This window comes from Lagopus muta, chromosome 4 (genome assembly GCF_023343835.1).
Source record: "Lagopus muta isolate bLagMut1 chromosome 4, bLagMut1 primary, whole genome shotgun sequence".
In the NCBI taxonomy this organism is placed as follows: domain Eukaryota; kingdom Metazoa; phylum Chordata; class Aves; order Galliformes; family Phasianidae; genus Lagopus; species Lagopus muta.
In genome coordinates, this window is record NC_064436.1 from 50,391,558 (window position 1) to 50,412,792 (window position 21,235).

Consider the following 21,235-nt stretch of genomic DNA (forward strand, 5'->3'; position numbering starts at 1 on the left):
GTATAAATAGAATTGATCATGTTCAAAGCAGTCCACATCTTATACTGTGCTTTCAACAAAATGAAGGCTTCTGACTGAGAACATTCCTTGCTTAAGGAAATGAATTTTGTTGTAAATAATTCTTCCGCAGTTTTTAATTACCGAAATAGTGTTATTGGTTAGTCTTCAGCAGATGACCAAGCATAGCTGACTTGTTCCTCATTCTGTCTTCTGGCTATCCACTTAACATGTTCTATAGGTGTCTGTGACAATTGCTATCTCAAGCCTCTTGCTGCTCTTTGTCAATAATGGAAAAAATCTGTTATCGATAAAAATAAAGACAAAATGAATGAACTATGAAATAGCACATGTAGAACTATAAAAAACTGGGAAAAACAATCTGCTAGTGGATGTAGGGGATTTGGGGTTATTGAGCGAGCTTTACAGCCCATTGTGCTACAGAGAGGAGAGTGTGTTCAAGAGTGAAGCAAGCCTATCCTGTTCAGTGTCACTTAAGTCAAGGTAACTAATAATAGGAGTGTAAGTAGGAGGTCAAGATTCACCCCCTTGATTCATGAGCTGTGAGTACTCTGCCTTGATTTGGATTCCTAGTGAGAGGAGAATTTTAACATAGTGCGTGCATGTCTACCAGATGGCACCTAGATAAATAAAGTGTATAATGTACAAGGGGGAACAGGGAGAGAGGACTTGTTCAGTTGTAAGGGAACTAAACAGATCTTACTGATGTTGTCAGCTGACAGGATGCTATAGAGAGGACTGGACTTTTCCTGAAAGTTTTTAGTAAAAGGCAAGTGGACATGTTGCAACAACAGAAAATCTAATTTGATATTAACAATATATATACAATTATATATATATGTATATGTATGTGTATATATATATATATATATATATATATATGTATATGTATGTGTATATGTGTATATATATATATATATATATATAAAATTTTCTGTAAGTGTGGTCAAATTTTGGAACAGTTTGCTTGAAAAGACTGTGGAACACCTTGAAGACATTCAAAATTCAAATAGACAAGTCCCTGAAGAAACTAATTGAAGTGGAACTGATATGAATCAGGAATAAGAGTAGCTCATCTCCAGAAGGCCCATCTTGTCTCTACTATTCTAAGATTCTAAGAATTGCAGAATGCAACAGGATAACATTTGCAAACATTTCTGAATAGTACTAAAAAATGTGCTAAATTAAGAGAAAGCCACCACAAATGCTCAAACCCTGAGGCTCTTCTAAAAAGATAGAAATTTAGTTGTTTTCAGTGTGCTTGAACATATATATGTTCATATAAATTCAGTGGGACAAGAATTTGAAAGATGCAAACGGAGGCCCTGACATATGAGTCAGGCTACTTTATTCAGTGCAATTTTTTTTGCTAGAAGAGTCAGAACAGGCTTAGTAGTTTGAGTTGCAAATGATTACGCTGATTATTGATTAAATGGGGAACTTCATGATTGCTTCACCACAGAACGTGATTAATTTGATATTAGTGATTGAATACAACTACAGAGTTACAGAAGGATAAAAATGGGTGCATTTAATATAAGTGGTGTGATTTGTGAATTGATTAACACCGAGAGTTTTTGTGGTACTGTAGCTATACACAGAAATATATCTGTAAATAAAGTTATGTGTTGATGAAAGAATCATAGTATGGTTTGGGTTGGAAGGGACCTTTAAGATCATCTATTTCCAATCCCCGTGCTATAGGCAAGGGCACCTCCTACTAGATCAAGTTGCACAAAGCCCCATCCAGCCTGGCCTTGAATGCCTCCAGGGAGGAGGCATCCGTAACCTCAATGGGCAACCTGTTTCAGAGTCTCCCTACCCTCACAGTAAAGAATTTCTTCCTAATATCTAGTCTAAATCTACCCTCTTTCAGTTTAAAACCATTTCCCCTTGTCACTATATGAATGTCCCTCCCCAGCTTTTCTGTAAGCCTCTTCAGGTACTGGAAAGCTGCTATAAGATCCCACTGAAGTCTTCTCTGGGCTGAATACCACCAGCTCAGCCTGTCGTCCGAGAGGAGGTGCTCCCACCCCTCTGATCATCTTTGTTTCCCTCCTCAGGACTTGCTCAAACAGCACAATGTCCTTTTCACGTTGGAGATCCCAGTTCTGGACACAATACTCCTGGTGGGGACTCATGAGAGCAGAGTAGAGGGGTCGAATAACCACCCTTGACCTTTTGGTAAGACTTCTCTTGATGCAAACCCCAGGATATGGTTGGCCCTCTGGGATGCAAGCACACATTGCCAGCTCATGTTGGTGTCAGCTCATGAAAGATCCCTCAAATCCTTATCCTTAGATCTGCTCTTAAGCCATGTCATTCCACTGTACACATATAGATCTAAACAGATTGATAAGGAGGTAGTTAAAAACAAAAATATACAAAGGAAGCAATAAGAGACAGAAGCAGGGATAGGAGATCTGTGAGAAGTATGGAGACACTGTACAAATGTGAATGGAGTTAGGAAAGCTACAGCCTACTTGGAGTTAAATCTATTAAGGGATGTAGAAGAGCAACAGGAAAGTATATGGGGAAATGTGTGCCCTCTGCTAATTGGATCGGGGGAGCCTGATGGCGAAGATTGTGGAAGTGTCTTCAGTGTACTTGCTATCTTTGCCTTGGTCCTGCCTTCTGGAACTGTAGATTCCCGAGTCCGATGGGATAAATACACAGCAAGGAAGATTTGCTCTCAATGGGAGAAGATCAATTTAGAGAATATCTAAGTAGATTGGTCATACATAATTTAATGCGATGCACTCACTGGTGCTGTGTGAGCTGATTGATCTCACTAAGAGGCCATTGTAGACTGTTTTTGAAATATTGTAGTGAATGGGAGCAATTTCTGAGGGCTAGAAGAAAGCAAATGTCAGCTTCCTATGATGAGATGACTTGCTTAGTGGATGGTCTGATAAAAGCAGTTGAATAAACTGAAATACAAATGCCAAATGTTATTTGCTTAAAGGCAAATTAAGAAATAAAAATAAATTTATTTAACTTTGGTAGTAAAAAAAAAAAATCATCTTTGAGTGGAATGAAGTGATTTTGTGGGCCACTATGGAATGAAAAATAATTACTACCTCATTCTTTGCCTCTTAAATGTGAACGTAAATTATCTTTCAAAAAAGCGTTCTCTTACAGTAGGTTTGCTCAAGTTGTAATTCTAATTCTGGTACCTGTTAATGTAAGGTAATTCCATTTAGCTGATGCTGTATGAATGGTGATGAACCTTTACTGCCTGAGATATCTCTTCATAGATGCTAAATTTGCATGTGTATGTACATATATAAGATATGTACAAAACTACATTTTAATATTATGATTTGGTTTGTGAATTTAACTGTTACATTTTTGTTGTTTGATCAAAATGGGGAATGAACTACTATGTGTAAAACCTCTGGGTTATTAATCTTCTGTATCTGCTGTGACTGCAATAAATCTCTTGGTAGTCAGCAAGTCAACTTGCTTATAGGCACTTTGTTTCAGGGTATGAAAAATACAGATAACTATGTATATAGTTTTCTAGAATCTCAGCTGTTATAAATTAAGCTGTATGCTTAATATTCCACGTTAAGTGGAAGGAAGATTACTGTATTTATAACTGACTATAAATTGTGTAAGTATGTTGAGAATGTTGTATTTGCCCACAGTATTTGTAAGATTCAGCAGAAATTATAGTAGATAGTCCACAGAGTACTAGGGTAATTAGTGCAGTTAGGGAATGTTTCAGCTGAAAATCTCCCAACACCTCAAGATTTTAATGAAGATAGGATCAACTGAAGATTTTCTTTTAACTCTGAGTGTTTTATCCTTGGATAGTGGTACTGGGAATTGCTAGATGACGTTGCTAGAGATAGTCTAACAATATTGGCTTCGTTAAATGGGCATGCACTTGCATTTCAGGTAACTTTAGAGAATGCATTGTAAAACAACTATTTTTCATCTGCCTTTGGGAATATTTTGTATATATTCTAAAACAGCTGACAGCTCTAGATATCTTGAACAATATTTTCAATATATAAAACTGCAGCTAGCTTCCACACTTATTCCTCACACTATATAATAAGAAAATAAGTTAATTACAGTTAATTACTAGTTAATTATGACAATTTATCATAAGACCTACGTTTTATTTGTAAGAATTAATACAAAGTATGAAATGAGCAAATAAAAGGAAAAAAAGAATATGTTTTAACTTATACTGCAGGAGGTATTGCATGAGATTGGAACTAACTTTATTCACAAATGTCAGATCTAGGTCTTTTGGGACATCATACATCATCCATCCAAAATGATTGTTATGTTTATGAACATAACAGAACTTTCTAGCATTTATTCAGTGATTTTTTTTTTTCCTTTGGCAGATCGTAAAATCATAGAAACAATGAAGTTGGAAAAGATCATCAAGTCCAACTGTCAACCCATCACTACCAAGCTCATTAAGCTCTGCCCCCAAGTGCCTCATATGCACATTTCATGAACAACTCTGGAGACAATGGCTCCAGCACACCTCCCTGGGCAGCTTGTTCCAATGCCTCACCACTCTTTCTGAGAAGAAAGTTTTCCTAATATTCAACTTGAACCTTACCCATGAACAAAAGCTGTAAGCACTGGCAGAAGTTTCTTGCTGAAATTGTAAATGCCTATGGGGCATTTGGGTTGCTTTTGTGGTTAGGAAAAAACTGAGACAGTGGAGAACAGTAGTTTCAGTTTTGAGAGTGAATTTTTCTTTTTCTTGCTCTGTCCCTGAGTCCCTAACCCCATTGTATGCTACATCCATCTGTGAAAAATTCAACTATTTAATGAATAGCAGTTACACTGTAAGAAATGAATTGAAAAATCTAAATTGCTCACAGAAGATTTTTGAAGCCTTACTAAGTTTGAGGTTAACATCCATTTCTGATCAGGTGTGTTATTAAGTATCTTTATTGAGTACTGATAAGGTGCAAAAAAGTACCTTTATAATGACTGTGCTTTGACCTATGAATGTGGTTAACAGAGAGGGATTTTTCACTTTCTGTTAGGATGATGATGCATGCCAACTGAATGATCTGTATTGTGAGCTGTGTGGGAGTAATGCTTTAAATTTAATGAGGAATTGTGCGTTTTAAAAAAAAGAAGTGTTCAGGCTCTTTTATAGTGGTTCAAGCTGAAACAATGCTCTTGTGCTCCTGGTAGTTTTTCTGTTGTTCTTCAGTGAAAAAGCTGATGACCAGGTTTTGCATTTTTTGCCTTGGTCCTGTAGGAGTATGCTTCCTGCTCCTGATGAAGTGAACAGGGTAGAAGTTTGCCTGCTTTACATAAAATAGTTTTTAAGTCAATGTAATTTATCAGCTGATTCTTAAGGAAAGACATCTTTTTTTCAAGCAGATCCAATTTCAGATTTTCATTTTGTATAAGAACTTCTAAGTTGTTCACTTGTACGATAATTTAGTTTGAGACTTAAGTGATGCTGTTGTAAGCATCTGTAAGTAAAAGGTATATTGTACGTATAAACAAAGTCACGTATAGAAAGAGGGGTCTACATTTGGAATCTATCACTTTAAGTATAAGTTAAAGATGAGTATGAGGAAGTAATTTTCTTAGTTTATAGGATTTTGTTTTCCTTTCCTATGAAAACTTAATTTCAAACCAGATTTGTTTCTAGGCTGTTTGTACCTATCCATTCATGTAAATTGTAAAAGGTCTGACAAATTAATCAAGGGAATGTGAGCATTTACTCTTTCATAAACAAAATGTCCCACACTCCTATAGCTTCCCAGATATCTTCCTACTATTAGTACAAATAAAAATGGAAAACCAGTCAATTTTTCTGAGTAGTTCCCTGTAAGTTGGAAGCTGTAATGGCTGGAGTGTATATGAGATATGGCTGGATCCAATAGAGATGAGTTTTAGAAATCTTCTGCTAACTTGACAAATACAGCAGCAAAACTGACTTGTAATGGATGGAGAAAAGGGCATGTGGTTCAGCAAAACAGCATTTCCTGGTGAAAATTCAGTTTCATTTGAAGTTTAGCAGTACACTTTTTTAAATCTAAATGCATTACTATAGTCTTAATTCTGATTTGCACAGGATTTATACAGAAATTCTTAAAACACATAAAACATCCCCAACAAGAAAATAGATAACAAACATGGCAAAGGAGAGAATGGTGGAGAGAATAAAGACAGTTTCACATAATGAGGAAGAAGAGGAAAAACAATCAACCGAACATGAGAACCCTGAGTAATATAAAGACAATTGCTCACCACCTGGGTAAGCCCACTTACAGGAGCGGGGAAGCACAGTACAGTGAGGTAAAAGAGAAAGCCTTGATGCAGTACAGGCACTGTCTGATGCTGAACATCAGTTCAGCACCATTTCAGCCAGAGATATGAAGCATAGCACCCTATGGGCTGCTAAGAAATCTAACTCTATTCCGGGCAGATCCAGTACAAGCTACTACTATGCCAATGTGTAGTTTCTGTGCATGAATTTAATATATCTTAATCTCTGTAACTTACAAAAAAGAATTTTATAAGAGTCTATGACATTTTGGAATATCGTTAAAAAAAAAAAAAAAGGAATATTTCACGCAAATAACACTATTCCATTGGAGATGTCGTTACCTTTATTTTACTTCCCTTTCTGAGGCTATATGCAATGTAATTAAAATATGTTAAAATTTGTACTCTAAAATATGAAAACAGAAATGTGGCTAGATGTATTCAGTTAAGTTCTCTGAAAGGATGGATTGATCTCTGCACTGACAAGTATGTCTCTGCTGTTTTATCTTTTCTCTGTCAGCTTTATCTTTAGATTTTTTTCTGCTCTCAGAAAAAAACCCAATGTTCTAACCTTTAATATCTGTCAACATTTTACTTGACAGATTTTGAATGGTGCGTTCTGAAGAAAAAAATTCTTCTGACAATCTTTCTTCAAGTGATACTTGAGATATCAACAAAAACATCCCATCTGTTGAGAAAAATTTTGGTAACTGTTTAAGGAAAGTTTTGCTTGATAATTTTGCTGATCTTTTAGTTTATTTTTTTATACACTTTGCTACATTATGCATACTTACTACTCTAAGACTAGATGCGTAAGATGAACATTAAGGATGCTTTACCTGATAAAAAGGGTTCTCAGTTTACTATCTTACAAAGTATGGGTGCTCTTGTGATACTTCATCTTCAAACATCCTGCAGCCTGCAGAGAAGTTACTGTGGATTAAAAATGCATGCTACTGTTGGTTGTGCAGCTAGTCCTTCTCCAGGTCCCACGTCAATAGTACAGTGTCACAAAGTTGTGCTCTTGTCACTTTCTCCTCAGATTTTAGTGGCTGAATTCTACTGGTGATGTTCTGTAATAGTTCTAGGTACAAAAGGGAATAGAAAGGAAGGCCAGTTATTCAATAGATTACTATGGCCATGGTAAAAAGAACTGCTGTCAGGTCACTGAAGATATAGTTACTATTATTTACAGGTAACTCAACAATTCAGTTTGAGAGAGAAATTTTTACAGATTCCTCTTCTAAAATACCGTTAATTTTAGAAACAATTTTCTAAGTTAATCATTCTTCTGTTTCTGTTTAATTTGGCATTTTATGTCTAGAACATAATAGAAGTTTTAACCAGTGCTTATTATGTATCTTTTCATTTTGAATAATTTTGAATAATCATCTCTCTCAGCATAATTTTTGATTGTGGATGCTGTTTTTAAGTTTGTGTGATTGACATTGAGTAGAAGGCTGATTTTCTGGGTCACAGTGGTATTCTAGTAGTGGCTGTTTGCCACACATGTTGAGTTTTTTTAGGCGAGGTTGCTTTGTTCTTATCAAGATACCTGCCTCTATTAGAGAATTACAGAATTAAACCCTGAACCTCCATTAGAAATTCTACTTAAGGGCTGAAAATATGAAGTACTTTGGTATTTATCTGAATTGGAGAGCTCTGAATATGGAAAAGACATATCTGAATTCAGATTACACTGCAGTTTAAGTGGTAATCTACAGTGGCTGCTACTCTGCTACTCTGTTGCGTGGTAGTGTTATGCCTGTGGAATGCTTGCTTTTTTTTGGTGGGGGAGTGAAATATTGAATACAATGATAACAATGACAAAGCAACTTAAATAGCAACCTCCAAATGATGATCTTGTTAATGCAGAATGAAAAGCCACAGTTTTCCAAAAATGGAGACTATAGTTATGTGGATTGTATAATATGCTGAACAGCAGTATTGCACATTTGTTTTTCTAAGAAAGAAAAAAAAAGAAAAATTAGAACCAAGGAAATAATGAAGTTTAGCAGTGACCTTGCAAAATAAACTTCTCCTAAGAACACATGCTGAGACTTTTCACTAGAAAAAGCAGTGATCATACAGTGAGGTATTAAATGTTTAAAATTTGCAGTGGTGGTGAGGCCTTAGATAATCTCATCACCTGGAAAAGGGAAACTGGGAATAGCGAACAACTGAAGCTAATGAATTAAGCTGAGGGACAATGATAAATGACTATCTTGTTATGAGAGGCTGTATCTGTCAGACAGACAGATCACTGCTTTTTGCCGTTTGCTTATTTAGTCGAATTAAACACAGATTCAAGGCATATTTGAAGGTGCCTAAAAACGATAACACAACAAAATAATAATATAGCAAAGCAATAATATTGTTGAAGGGAAACATGAAGGAGTTGAAATACTCTCATTGCCATGAATTTGGCTTTCTGCTAATGAAAAAGGCAGTGATAGCTGAATTCAAAATTTCCCCCAAATCTTTGCATGATAGTTAATCTCTGAAGTTATTTGGTTTCTTGCTGAGTGCATCAGTTGCTTGTAATATGTTTGTTGTTGCTTTTTTGAAGATGATGTACATCAACAGGCACAAAATGGGCTCCTGCTACACTTACACTTGAATTTGCACCACTGCTTTCTCTCTGAGTCATTATCATTAAATTGTCTATTTTTCTCTGGGACTGTGAAGAATGGCATGTGTTAGAACAGAATTAGCCAGGCATATGTAGTAAATGTTCCAAACTGACAAGAAAGCAGGTTTGTTGTCCTGGTTTGCTCCTGATTGCAGCCACTGAGATTTTTGCTCCATGTTATTAGAAAAAGCAAGAGTCTGAATAGCACCTCTTCTGTGATATTCCACTAGTAGTCCATTCAAAATTCTCATGCTCAATTTGAATATGAATTCTATATATGTGCAAAGTTTATGATGAGAATGATTTTTGTTTCCAGCTTAACACTATGTTTTATTTATTTATAGTTTTGTTCTGTTTTCTGGCACATCCTTTCATATTTGAACTTTGCTGGCCAGTTGCACCTTAGTCTGTCCTTTATGTTGACAGCTATGTGGCTTTCCACTCTTTTTATTAGAGAGTATATTTAGAACATGTAATTTCAGTGCTTCCTATTGACACAGTAGATTGGCACGTTATTACTGGTTATGGCATGTTATTACCAGTTATTCAGACAGTTCAGTGACACAAAATTCACCTACAAGTAGCTTTGGGAGATGCTTTGCACTTAAGCTGACAGGCTGATAAACGTACCTTGTTGTTGTTAAATGATTGTTTAAAGCATTTTGAAAGACTTTTCCAGCAGTAGGGGAACAATGTGAAAAAAACAAACAAGCAAAAAAAACCAAAAACCAAAAACACAATGCTTAAAAAGGCCCCAAGCCGAAGGAAAGCAATAATCAGCCTGGACAGATACAGATTTTAAACTGTGAGCTATACTGGCTCTATTTGTAGCTGAAATTTTCATGCACAAATACCTGTATACCCGTTATCCATATTGTCTGTCTGACATGATTACTACATGTCATCAGATTTCACTGCCTAAAAGCCATAAGATTTTGTCTGGGTGACCAGGCTAACAAAAAACTGCCATTAGTCTCTCAAGTTCAGCTGACCTCCCTTTAGGAATTACTTCTGTGTTGATTAGCCTCAGTATTGTAAATAATTTATCAAATGATTTGTTTTAATCATTCCCCTGATTCTTCTCAGTCTTTTATGAATTCAGAGAGTTATCCACCAGACATTTGATCATGTGTGTAATTGTCTAGCATTGTGCTATAAGGATTTTGTCTGTTTTACCAAAGAGGAAAAATGCAGAGGTATAGACCAATGGAAGTGAAAGGACATGGCCACCAGCTTTATCTTCCATTCTCTTTCACTTGGAATTGCAATTTTGTTCCTTATTTGGAGACGAATATATCCCAGTGTTAGGTATGGTTTTGCTACAGTACCGTGAAGGCTGCTTTGTCTACATTGGACCTGCAGAGATCAAGGCCTTCTTAGTTCTTTTCTGCTAAGCAAACGTTTTTCTCTTGAAATTGGTATCCCACCTTCACTGTTCCAGCAGTATGAATTAATGACTATTTTTTGATGCTTCCTTCTTTCTATGTAAAATACAAATTTAAAGATGTATTTTGCCAGTAAGGAAGAAGGAGACTATGAATGCAGAGTAGGGCTGTTGATGCATTGAACAGGATTGGGAATAATGTGCTGTTGCACTTCGTCTATGCCCTTTGAGGAAGAAATTAAAAATAGCAGTTATATATAACACTTCCTGTGCAATAATTTGTAAATACAGGGTAAAAATGAAGTGGGAATTTAATCTTTAATCTGCATCTTAGCTTGAATATTGTAATGACTTTATAGTGCTTTAGAGCTTCTATTATAGAGTTTCATTCTTGATTTTTATTTTTTATTAATATTTTTAAACTCAGAGACAAGGCCATATTAGATTTTTGGAAATTGAATTTGTATGAACCCTGACTTCAGAAAGCTGTGTATTTAATGCAATTTCCAGACTGCCTGTTTGGCTATGAGCCAAAGACACTATGCTTTATGCACAACAAAGAGAAAGTTGAAAAGGAATCTGTGGCCAAATCACTCAGTTCACCTTTATAGTCTAAGAAAAGCAAATCAAGCAAATCAAAAATTCAATCAGCCAAACTTTGAAAAACAGCAGGAGAAAATTTTTTTACGCAAACTTTCTGGTTTAGTTCCTAAGATAGGCCAATTCACATTTATTGCAATATCTCTGCAAAAACTACTAAATGATGCAGTATTTTTCCTGCCAGATATAGTTTCTGGGATTTCATCTTTGGGCTGCTTTAAAAACAGTGTTTAAATTGGTTGAAAAAAGTAGGGGGTGTTGAAAGAAAATTTCTATGGGTACATATAATCCTTAAGAAATTCAGATATTTGTATTCATGACTCATAGGTGCTACTTTGATTTAGAGAAGAATGAAAAAAAAAAAAAAGGAGCAGTTTTGGAGGAGGTTTTCACTTGTTTACTATCAGCTGACAAACAGTTTTGCTCAGAAAATTTTAATGTAACCTCTAAACTTACTGGGGTTGAATATATAAAAACCTTTAAACTGGGCAGTAGGGCAGATGAAAGACCTAGTGAAGATATAGACACAGCCTCAAAAATAAGAGTTCAGAATGAAAAGTTTCAGCTTGAAGAGTATAGAAGTTTCTAAAGGTGTTAGAAATTACAAGTAATCAGGCATTATGATGTAAACACTGTACCTGTCAGATAACATATAAACTTTTTTGCTTTTTGGTGGATAAAGGGAGAGGATAATTCAAAAAATACACATTCTATATATTCATCTCTTGTTTTTATCTGACATGTTTTCTTCTGATTTTCTCTGAAGATTTGCTTTCTCTGTGTAATTTTCTTTCTGGGTTTCTCCTCTGTGCACTTTTTTTTTTTTTTTTGTCTCTCACTCAGACCCTTTCAGGATTTATCAAGCTTGGCATTGTTCCAGTTAGCCTGCTTAAGGGAGAATGGTTATTTCTGAAAACTCATCTTCTATGAGGGGGTGGAGTTTGCCAAAGTACCTATTTAATGTAAGGGACAAGTAGATGGCTTGCTGCCGGTCCTAAATGCATACTTAAGCAATTGTCCTATTCAAAGCTAGGGTATACAGAAACTTCACGATTAGGTGAAAGCTCCCTGGAGGCATCCAATGCCAATTTTTATGGAATCCTTGGCAGCCTGATCTAGTAGGAAGTATTCCTGTCCACAGCTGGGGGATTGGAACCAGGTGATCTTTTAGGTCCCTGACAACCCAAGCTATTCTGTTTAATTTCCTCTTCTTATTATGCCCTCAATGTCCTAATGTTCTCAAGTTATAGCTTAGCAGCAAAATTTAAATCCTTAATGAGATGGTTATTAAGTTAGTATCTGATGTAAAAGACGTATAATACTATGGGGGGGAAAAAAACAAACAACAACCCTAAAAAAAAAACACCTGTTTCTCCTTGAGGATGTTCTTTACCACTGTGCATGAATGAATTAGTGACAGTCAAGGAGTATTTATTGAATGGAATTGTCTAAGGGTGTTTAAGCGTTATTATGAGTTCAGCTATCACAGCCTTAAGTTACTGACTCCAAGAATGATAGAAGCAGGCAAATAAAATGCTATCACTGCACATAACACAGAAAAAAAACCTTCTAATTGAATGCAAATTTCTTTCGTGCAGTACGTGAGCTGGCATTTAAACTTGCAGTAGTGTCACATCTCGTTATGAAAAGACAATTATGGTAAAGGAGAAGAAAACAAACAGAATATTCAAATAATACTGAAGAGCACTCATTCATAATGAAATGTTTAACTTTACCTCAGGAATATGTTCTGACATAGATCACAGGTCTTTGGAATCTAATAGGTGTATGATAAATCAGACTTGTATGAAAAGCTCACATGCTGTGCATACAAGGAACGTATACATTTGGCCTCTATATCTGTAGAAATGGCATCAGAAATATTAGATTGAGAAAGCCTGAGCTTCTCAGTCTCCCAAAATAAACAAATAGGAGAAATCTGTTCCTCAGAAAAAATGAGTGAAGGTAATAGAAAGAGCACTGGAGCAAGCTGCCCAGAGAGATTGTGGAGTGTCCTCTGGAGATATTTAAAACCTACCTGAATGCTTTTCTGTGTAACCTACCCTAGAAAACTTGCTTTAGCAGGGTGTTGGTCTAGGTTATCTCTAGAGATTCCTTCCAATTCTGTATGTTTGTGCTTCTGTACATTATTCAATGCACTTTGTCAGGAGGTAAGAATTACTGTCTCTATTCGTCTATACTAAATATATTTTTGTTGTTGAAACAAAAGTTTCCCTTGGCAGAATGGGTTGATCTATTTTCATGTATATACTGTTTTAACATTTTAACAATTTTAACATTGGTTAAAATTATGCTTTTATTTCTGGCAGACAGCCTAAAAATTTTTCAAATGTATCTATTCAGTGACATTGCTTATCATATAATGGATTCATCCAGTGCTTATCTGAAGAGCAAGCAGGCAGACTTTGAGGTCAACCTTACTTTTGTGTTTGTGGTATCACTTCAGGTTGTCAACAAAAATTGGATTTTACAATGAAATTAATTTTCTTGTCAGGTTAGGCTGTTGACAAACTCGCCTGCAAACACTGCAGTTACTTATTTTCTATTATTATGGCATTGTTCATTTGAAGTTTTCAGTTCATCCTTCAATGGCATAAGGTACAAATGCAATAGAATTAACGTCTTGGACACTTTCATTTTGTGAGTATGTGTGTGTACATACACAAAAAGAACCTGCACAAAGGAAAACTGTTACTTCTTTGCTAAATCCCATTAGTGAACCAGGATAGATGCTTTTCAAAAGTGTCAGAGAGTATGAGGAAACTGTGATACTGACAAATTTGATGTACTCTGTAATTGTATACTTTACAGTAAAATACATTTATAAATCTTTCCTGGCATTCTTATTATTGATTCTTTATGTTGTTACTTATCCACAGGTCAAAGAGTTTGCCAGAAATATTTTTCATAATGGATTTTGGCTATTTTGAAATTATTGCATGGAAGATATCTGACATCTTTAAAAGACCTTAATGTATTGCTCTGCTGAAGTGAGAATGAAATATTGTGATGAGCACTTCCCTTAAGTAAATCTGTGTAACTTCAATGCATTTAAAAGAGGTGAAATATCTTGCACACACTATGAAGAATACATTTCTATTGAAAAGAGCAGCAAGTTATGACCATGAAACTGTTTAAGGAGGCCATCATGAAAACAAGACCTAATTCTTTCTCAGAGCCCGGATCTGAGGCTATCCATCTTAGGATTTTACAAGTATGACTTAAACAATCCTGCACAGATGGCTCTCAGCATCTTGCAGGGTAAGGTGCAAGTTACAATTAATTTTAGAGTTGACAAATTTGGCATGTCACTGTTGGAATCTATGCAAATAGTTATTAAATGTTTAATTATCAAGAGCCCTGTGAACATCATTTATTTGCCTACTCATAATTTTATGTCATTTTAACTGTATCACACTCACCACTTCAAAGCATGCCTAAAAAAAGAAATAAGTGTTAAATTTTATAATGGATCCCATTGCAATGACTGGAGTTGCTTTCTGGTGTGAGGAAATGACCAAAAGTTACTGACGTGAGTTGGTGGAGTGTAGTTTGGAGCTATTTTGGGGCTGGCTCTCTGTTAACTTCTTAGAATGTTTAAATGTCCCTTTAGATACTCATCAAGTTATATAAAATAATTATACAGTGTGTCATTTAGGAGTGATGCAGATTTTCTGTTAAAACTTGTTTCCATCTTCTGTGAGGTGGAGGTGTTGCAAAGGTTTTGTGAGATTGTTTGCTTACTTGTTTCAACAAGAAGTTTACTGAAATATTTCGGCTATTTACCAAAAGTATATGGATTAGAAATGTAGGGTTTTTTGGGTTTTTTTTGTTTTTTTTCCACCCAAAACATTTTGTCTTTCTCCTTCCTGAAGAGGAGATCACAAAATTTCATTCAGAAATAATGAGAAAATCACAGTTCTTGTAATAACTATATGATGCGAAACTTGCATTACTAAGGTCACCGTGTAAACTGATGTTTTCACTTGGTAACTTTAGGTTTCCAATGGAAATCTTTGTTTCTGGGTATTCAATGAAACTTGACAGATTCAAGCAGCTTTCTAAAGGTTTGTCAAGGCTTCAGGGGCTATAAGATCTTGTGAAGTGGTGTTTGCAAATTACTATAGAGTATCTTCTGTACCAAGCTACAAAGCCTTAAAATAGTTCAGATTGATTATTAAATTAATTTCTAACAGTATATTTTGGCATAATGGATTTTGATAGATGAGGCTGTGACTAAGATAGATGATAGACGACTAAGTTTATTCATGCTTTTCTCAGTAACTACCAATTTAAGAATAAGTTTATATTTAAGCATTTGCTAAATTTCTGTGCCTGTGAGAAATGTATCTGTGGAGGCTAAACATACATTATTTATGTATTTTGTAATTTTTCTTGTTTGTGAGATTGCTGGTTTTGTTTTTGTTTTCATAAAGATTGGCTGACCCAAGTTGTTTCCTAAATAATCTCGTTAGTCACTGCAGGATTCAAGTTCACATAAACTACTTTTTTAAAAATTCAATATCTGAAGAAATAGCTGTTGGGATGGATTCAGCAATCAATGCATGGGTTTCATTTCCTCTTTAGAGATTTCTTTACATTAAAATTACTTAATATTCAAAGCATAGTTGTCAGCATATTTGAATATTCACTGCATTTGAGTGTGTAACAGCTGACAGTATTCATTATTATGTAAGAAAAATGGAAAATGAGCTGAAGAAAGGTTGTGCTTTTGGCTAACTTTAAGAAGGCTTTAACAGCGGGCTTGATGCAAATGCCTTCTTTTGCCTAAAGAAGTTGTTCCTTGCCATCCCTGAATCAGCAGTGCAGCACTTGTCTTGTATGCCTTCATTTCTGAGGAAGAAAGACTGGACTGCAATATTATGCTTCTGTGAGTTATGTCAGAAGAAGAGCAAGGACTTATCTCTAATTTGTCAGGAGGTGTCTCTATTTTTGGGATAGGAGCACGCAACAGGAGAATGGAGGTTGTAACCCTATGGTTGATCCTGCCTGCACTCTCCTCCCCCAGATTCCAGCTGTAAACATCTGATTTTTGTCTATTTTATGTAAAGCTCACATGACTTTGCCAATTAACAGAGAAATACTAATATAATAAAATTATGAATAGCTATTTCTAATCCCAAGATTTCATTAAAATTACTCTCATGGAAAAAATGAATGAACTCATTTGCAAGATAAATTTGCCTGCATTAGCTTATACTGATATTTTAGGACTTCTAAGTGAAGTGGATTTTAAGAGCCACCAACTACAAATGTGTCCATGACTTTACCTAGTTCTTAGATAAGATAAGTAAATACTAGAGTGTAAAATTTGAGAATATCCTGAATAATATTTTTTTGTAGCTCAACTGAAAAGGAAAGATGAACGCAAAACTAAAGAAATCAGTTGCCTGCCATATTTGGTAAAAAGAATTTGTTGGTGAGTGCCAAAGTTTCTTACACCAGTAAGCTACTGGAAAATCCTCCATGCGTTCATGTACCATGCAAGCAAAATCTGAGATAAACATAAATATGTGAAAATTTTAATTGGGACAGCTGTCATTTCCTTGTGCAAGGAATGATCTGAAACATTGTTGGAAGACATAGCCTGCAGATAGCATTTGGATGAAGGAAAGTTCTTGATCTGAAAGCAGAAAAGTCCCCAAACAAGAAATGTTACTAATATGCTGATATACAAGTCAATCCATAGAGGTGTTAGGACTTGCCTAAATTTAAACGGAACTTTTGTTCTTGTGCTTTAATGGGATAAAAACTCCTTAATGAAGTGAACAACCGAAAGCTTGTTACTGCACAACTGACAGTCAGTACCACACAGTCAGTTAGTCAGCACTTCCGCCCCCCCAACACTAGTGAACTGGGGGAAAGTATCAGAAAACAACATAGTAGAAGTTATGGGCTGAGGTAAAACAAACAAACAAACAAAAACAACAAACAACGACAACAAAAAATATTTATGAAAATCATGAAATTCTTGGTACCTCAGAGAATTAGTGCAGTTAACAAGAAAGCATTGCAATCTGAAATTCTGCACTATAGGTAATAAGTGCTTGTGCTAATAGTGATGCAGAAATTACATAGATCTGTGAAGCACGTAGGTACTTGCTCAGTGTTGGACATATAGATCCTCTTGCTGAAGTTAGAACTACTTGTTCAGATTCCAAGTCTGGGCTAGGAACCTTATTTTGAGGAGTTTTTATTTACTTTAAAAATATATATTAAAAAACCAACCAAACAAACAAAAACCCAAAATCTACCTTTTTAGGCCTTTTTTGCGGTAAACATGATTTATATTGAGAATACTACTGTATTAAATAAGGATCTACTAATAATTTATGTGATGAAAAAAGTTGAATTTTCCCTTGAATTTTAATTTCATAATTATTATGTCTACATGAATGGAATATGAACAATACTTTTTAGAATATTTCAGATGTTTATATACATTGAGCTTTTCTCCAGGCTCAACAGTCCCAGCACTCTCAGCCTTTCCCTTCTTGAAGGTTGCTCCTGTCCCTTCATCACCTTCAGAATCCTTTGATGAGCTTTCTCCAGTAGCTCCATACCTTGAACTTTTGTTTTTTCCAGTATAGATACTCTCTGTAATAACGGGATTGGGCAATTTTGCTAATTGAAAACTGCTGCCAGGTGAAAGCTCAGCTGTTGACTAAGTTCTTTGTTACTGGCCAGATAAAACTATGATACCTAACAGATCTGTGTACATGTACATTATACAATGAAATATCATAAAGAGACACTTGAGTTAGCTGTGGTATTGAAAGGAAACCTTAGCAATATTGATCTCAGTTTGAATAATTAACTTGCGTTTTCGGTTTTGCATTTTCTCCTTCCCACCTCCTTATCTATTTATTTATGTTCTTGACTTTTACTATCTAGTTTAGACTGTAAGCATTTAGGGACCAAGACTGTCCGTCGCCACAGTCTGCACTGACCCTATGATAATCTTGTCCTGCATTTCGATATCACTGTAATGCCTATGGTTAGCTGTCAGGAAGAATATCTGAGAGTTTTCCAGCTCAAAGGTGGCTGCTTTGCCTTCCAGATTTTCTGTGCTTATCTGAACTAATCTTCTATTCCTTTGAAGTGTGCCTGTTTCTAATATTAGTTCAAATTATGAATTATTTTAGTGTCAAGAATTACCAGTATGAATGTATTAAATGATTTAAATCTTGCTAAGCGTCTTAACTAGAGGATGGCTGAAGAACCCTTCTGCACTAACACTCTCAATTATTATTTTGTTGTGAAAGCACAGAAAGAAGTCTCTTTATATCGTCTGAGAAAACTCTGGGAGACAGTGTGACTGCATGGTGTTGATTCTGATGGCAGCTTCAAATGCAGTCGTCTCCTCTAGGAAAGAGAGAGAAAAAAAACAATAAAGAGTATCCTCCCTCAAAAAACCTACAATGAAAAATCCACCCCAAAATCATTCTGGCCAGTAAGTGTTCCAGCTATTACTTGCACATAGATAAAAAATAAACTAAGTAATTTCATGTGTTCCTCAGTTTCAAAGTCACTAATGCAGAAATGAATCAGGATTTGAAAAGTAGTTTCTACTCTGAAATGAAAACATTAGAGCAGAGATTGAATGACCTTAAAATAATGCTCTTCCAATGTCACAGTATGCTGCTAAATTTCATTTCTAAAACAGATGGAAAACTGATAACTATAAATTCTTTCTTATTAAAGAGATTTGATTGCTAATCAGTCCTCAGTTTCATGAGCATTTAAAATAAGAAAATAAGACTTGCCCTGTTTGCTTAAATTAATGTTCATTTATCTGTATGATAGAACTGTAGTACAGTGCAGTGTGGGGGCCAATTTCTACAGCATAACACTGAGACATTATATCAAATGAAATAATCATTTCATCCAGTACTCTAGATGAGTATAATGAGTATAAAACATGAGTATATGAGTATAATGTATAAAACAACAAAAAAACTGGTTATAAAAGGGGTACTTTAACTTGAATTACATATACAAAATTCAGATCATTAATAGATATCTATTTCTTGTTTTGAAAGCAATAGAAGTAATTAGAATGCAATTATAAGCTCATTCAGGTGGAAGACAATTTAAACTGAAATAGCATGATACTAACTGGGAGCTGTTTAGGAACATTTAATTAGATGCCCACAAGTCCCCAGTGCCATTATCAGAGTGATTCTGTTTAAAAAAATAAATTTGCTTATAGGGAATATCACAGAGCCATAGAATGACAGAGTATCTTGGGTTGGAAGTGATCTTAAAGATCATACAATTCCAACACCCATGTCATTGGCAGGGAGACCTCATGCTAGATAAGGTAGCCCAGAGTTCTGTCCAACCTGGCCCTGAATACTTCCAGAGATGGGGCATCTGCATCTTGTCTGGGTAACATGTTCCAGTGCCTTAGAAAATGATCCTTACTTTTAAAAACAAATCCAGGAGAAGAGGAAGGAGAAAAGATGGAAGAGAGGATAATTTCACAGGAACCATTATTATTATAAGCTAGTACTTTTATTTAGAAGCTAGAAACTGGAGGAAAAGGGAAACAAACAATGAAAATATTTTCGAGCAGTATTTTGCTTTATAAAGTATATTAGTAATCTACCCATTTTGCTCCACTGGTGCTTGGAAGTTGTTGATATATCCACAATATATACAGAACTTTTCAATATCATTACTCTTCTGTATTTGTGAATGGGGCCAGATACTCTCTTAAGTCTTCATGATAAGAAAACAGCTTTTTTCAGCTGAAAGTTATGAATATAAAAACATATTTAGATATATTTTAATTAGGAGGACTTTTTGTCTTGTTTTCTTGAGAAAAGCAAATTTCTTCAGGACTTTTAGTATAGTTTTTACTTCTTTTTATCAGTAATCTGAAGAGATAGAAGGGATAGTTGCTAAATGCTTTAGAAAAGGTAAGCATAAGGGTTGTTAAGTTAGAAAAGATCATGTTTGGATAGACTGAATTTGAGATGATGAGACTGGTTCTAAAATGTAAGGAGGAAGGAAGCACTCAAAGCCAAAGAAATGCCCTTAATGATCATTCTTACAAAGCTAAATCTGAGCTGCAGGAGTAATGATAAAAGTAAACCATCTTAATACTCATGTTGCATCTCATGTGGCAGGAGTAGGAATTGTTCTGCATCTTAAAAATCAGATTTGACATTTTATCCCTAATGATCTTTCTGTTTGGGAGGAGGAGCTAGAGGAGGCTTGTGTTATAAAGGTTCCCATACTTTCTTCTAGCAAAATCCAAGGCCTGTTTCTTATCACTGTGTAGAGTGTTAATGAACCACTGCAATGCCACATGTCATTTGAGTAGCTTTGAAATTCACAGATACTCTGATTCATTTTCTCCTCCAAATGGCCCTGATTTCAGTCCATTTTCTTAGAAAGTAGCGGGGCATATCATATTATCCCAGTTACAATAAATTTGTTCTCAAGCTTTCAATGGAGAGCTTTCTATGCCAATAATTTTCCTTCTGTAGTACAAAATCTGGGGATATGCACTATATGCTCTCTGTTGATGATTTCTGAAGGATTACATTCAAAGATTTTATCAACATTTGTCTGATAGAAGCAATCACCAGTGGAAGTGTTTGCTTTATATATGTTGTATCTGATTCTCCTGCTTTACTTATCTCAAACTTCTGAGCTGGTCTAATGAGACAGTCTGAATGAAGATGATGAAAGTCTTAAGAAATAGGTATGTAAAAGCACCCATCTCTAGCTAGTTAAAAATCTGCTCAGCGGAAAGTTTTATCTGCTGGTTTGACTAAGGAGCATTACATGACAACAGAAATTTAAGTAAAATATAGCTTCAGTTTAAGGGTCTGGCATGATCTATGTTTTCATCACTGAGTGTTATATCAAAATTAGGAAAGTTAGTTGTTAATTGAGAGCTTCTCACTCATTCTCTCTCTTTTTTTTATTTTCCCCAAAATCAAATGCTAGTGCTTTGATTTTCTAGGCTTGTTGCAAATCAAAGAAGATACAAAGATCTCTGCATATACTTGTACACTGTATTCAGTCTTGACAGTTGATTGCATTGTCAACTTTGTAAATAAAGAAAGTACCATTGTTGGCACAAAATGTTATTTTCCTATTGAGAAAAAAAATCTGTTATGTTAAGGTTTTCTGGTAGCTCAGTAACAAGCATGAGTGCTGAATATCATCCAGGAATTTACAACATCTACATACAGTATGTATGTAGATAAGAAAAGTAACACCTCTTTATTTCATGGAAAGCACAACAGATATGATGAGCAAAATACCACTTTTTG

The 21,235-nt window shown here is 35.2% G+C and overlaps 1 long non-coding RNA gene across 1 annotated transcript in view; it reads left to right on the forward strand.

The window, feature by feature from the left end:
* The window catches only part of LOC125691749 (uncharacterized), an 80,408-nt gene extending 74,700 nt beyond the window's left edge, over positions 1–5,708 (forward strand). The window contains exons 2-3 of the long non-coding RNA XR_007376233.1: positions 2,082–2,202; positions 4,383–5,708. This is a non-coding gene — a long non-coding RNA (uncharacterized LOC125691749). The remainder of the gene's footprint in view (positions 1–2,081; positions 2,203–4,382) is intronic.
* Positions 5,709–21,235: the final 15,527 nt, after the last annotated feature.